This window comes from Malania oleifera, chromosome 11, assembly GCF_029873635.1.
Source record: "Malania oleifera isolate guangnan ecotype guangnan chromosome 11, ASM2987363v1, whole genome shotgun sequence".
Classification (NCBI taxonomy): Eukaryota; Viridiplantae; Streptophyta; class Magnoliopsida; order Santalales; family Ximeniaceae; genus Malania; species Malania oleifera.
The window spans coordinates 29,350,153-29,353,032 of record NC_080427.1 but is presented as its reverse complement, the minus strand read 5'-3'; positions in this window follow the sequence as shown (position 1 = coordinate 29,353,032).

Genomic DNA, 2,880 nt, shown 5'->3' with positions numbered 1-2,880 from the left:
GAAGGCCGTGGTGCTCTGGCCTCTTGGCTATGGGCTACGACAGAGGCTGTGCTGAGATCTTCGGGTGGCCCGCTAGTGGAGAGGTTAGTACTGCGCGGTAGCTAGAAAGGGAGGGTTAGGGATGCTATGTTCGGGCGCAGAGACAAAGCAGCGGCTGCTTTGTTTTGAGGAGAAGGTGACTGAGGTTGTGGCCTGCTGGTGGACTGGTCGAAGGTTGTGGTCGTGGCTGGAATCACAGAGGGGAGCAGAGGGAGAGAAAGGCTAAGGAAGAGAGAAGGGAAAGAAGAAGGAAAAGAAGAAGAAGAAGAAGAAGAAGGTGAGGAAGTTGGTGCGCGGGCACCCTTCAAAATAGGGGAAAAGAAAGGTTAAAAAGGGAGGGGAATACGGCTACCCTAGACTCGGCGAGCTGACCCGACCCGGCTGCATGGCCGAGTCACATCAGCCAAGATTTATATTTTTCTTTTCCTTTTTTTTCATTTTTGTTCACCGGGTTCACAATCCGTTTTATCCTTTCTGGAGCCCGTTTCTCTCAAAACTTGAAACACAGAAGTTGTAGATAATCATTTCCTATTTTTCCAAAAATTTGAATTGTCTCGATCAGAACCCAAATGAAAAAGTTATGCATGAATTACGAACAGGTGCCAGTTTTGGTTCCTAGGAATTTTTTATGTGATAAAAAATTACCAAAAATTCACGAATTGTCCAATAAAACTAAAAAATGATAAATACGACACTTTATTAAAATATTGAGCATAATTAGACAATTAATTAAAAATAAAAGTCATGAAACCCGGGTTAAGATGCCTAATTACGCAGTTTTGGCGCGCAATCAGTCGGGTCTTGATGTGACCCGACCATGCAAGGGCTAACAAAAAAGCAGGCAGTATGTGCTGGGGAGTTTTCGTGTGGGTCTTAGTGTGTGGCTGGTAGTAGGTGTTGATTTAGGTGTAATCCCAAGAGGAGGGTGAATTGGGTATTTTAAAATTCTTTAAAACCTTTTTACCTCTTAGTACCTCTTTCTAAATTTAACAAATTACTTATTAAGTTCATGTGAGGTTATTTAACATACATATATGCAATATAAGTAATGAAGTGTGTTGTGGAAATTAAAAAATAAGAGAAGAGAGAAGGCAAATACGATTTTACGAGGTTCAGCCAATTCGGCCTACGTCCTCGCCTTGAGCAACCCACTCAAGGATTCCATTATAATCTCTGCTCTTTAAATTGGGACGGAGCTTCCCTTACATCCTCTGCTTATAAAGATACAACTTCCTCCTAATCCGCTGCTTACAAGAGATATAACTTTCTCCTCAAACCTGATTCACAACCCGAACCTTGATTACAATATAATATCGAATCTGTAAAACACTCAATATTGCTTCTAACAAAGCTAGTGATTACAATTGAAATTCCTAACACATAATCATATGATGAAACTTAAAGCTCAATATGTATGTAATGATACAATCGTTAATGAATGAATATGCTTCACCAAATTTCTCTTTTATCAATTCTCCCAAAATATTTGTATGAGTAATAGCTTTGAAGACAAGATGCTCAAATGTCAAATATGATCTTGTTAAAACAGTTTGTCTTGAATATTATAAAGATCTAACTCAATAAACTTTCTCCCAAATTTTTCAACCACAATATGATCATTGTAATATGCAAATTAATATATATATGATGTGATTACCAAAGATCAAAACCTAATATAAAGTTTTCCAGAAAATATCCCTCAATAAAATATATAGTTATGAACTTCTAAGGATATTTACTCAAGTGATTTTGTAGTATCAAAAATATCAAATCTTTAACTAAATACACACTTGAATAAAAAACTATTTAACCAATGGCATAATCTTTCACAAGTAATGATCTTATCAAAACACTCTATATATATATATATACTCAAGATCGATCTCTCTCTAATAATATTCAATAATAAATGATGAGATGAGAAACTCTTGAAAATAATAAATGGATTTACCAAACCTTAGTACCAAATAGAAATCAAGATGTGTAAATGAAGTCCCATTGTTTTTCTGAGTTGATTTGCCCAAGCTTGATGAGTATGAGTTGGAGTGCAGGCAATCGTATAGCAATATGTTCAAGTTTCTCAATTCTTTTTCAAAAAGATGTTTTCTTCTCTTCTTCTTTCAAAAGTCTGAGGCACTAAGGTTTAGATGTTCAATATATAGGTGTCTTACCCTTAGAATCAATTCTAATCGTTTGATCAAAGAAATAGCTTGCGTGTTCTTTCATTAAAAATTAAATTTTTAAACTTTTTCGCAGGTTCAGACAACTGAGGTTAAAGGCCCAGACGACTGAAGTTCCTTAGAGCTTCAAAAAATTAACCTGTACATAGGGTTAGACGACTGAAGTTGGGGTTCAGTCTTCTGAAGTGTCGGGTTTAGTCTTCTGAAGTGTCGGGTTCAAACGAATGAGGTATGAGTTCAGTCTTTTGAGGTGCCTCTGCCAGGTTTTGTATTTCACCATAAATTCTTTAGGCGACTGAACTTAATTTTCGGTCTTCTAAAGAAATTTTTCAAATGACTGAGCTTAACTTCGATCTTCTGAAGTTGCATCTTTAGGCGACTGAACATTGAGTTCGGTCTACTGAAGTTATCAATTTCTGAATTTTTTCTTTTTAATCTCAAAAATCTGTTTTGCCTTCTTTCTTTACCTTTTTATAAAAATATTTTTCGGGGTTTTGAAATTATATCGAAGTCCATAGATATCCCCTAATGATGTTCATGAAATGTATGAGTCATAAGGTCATTCTAGGGTATATGTTGAGCCTCAAATTAAATCATATGAAATGTGAGTACATTCAACTCTAAATACCAATTCCCATGACGTTCTTGAACTTGTCTCTTG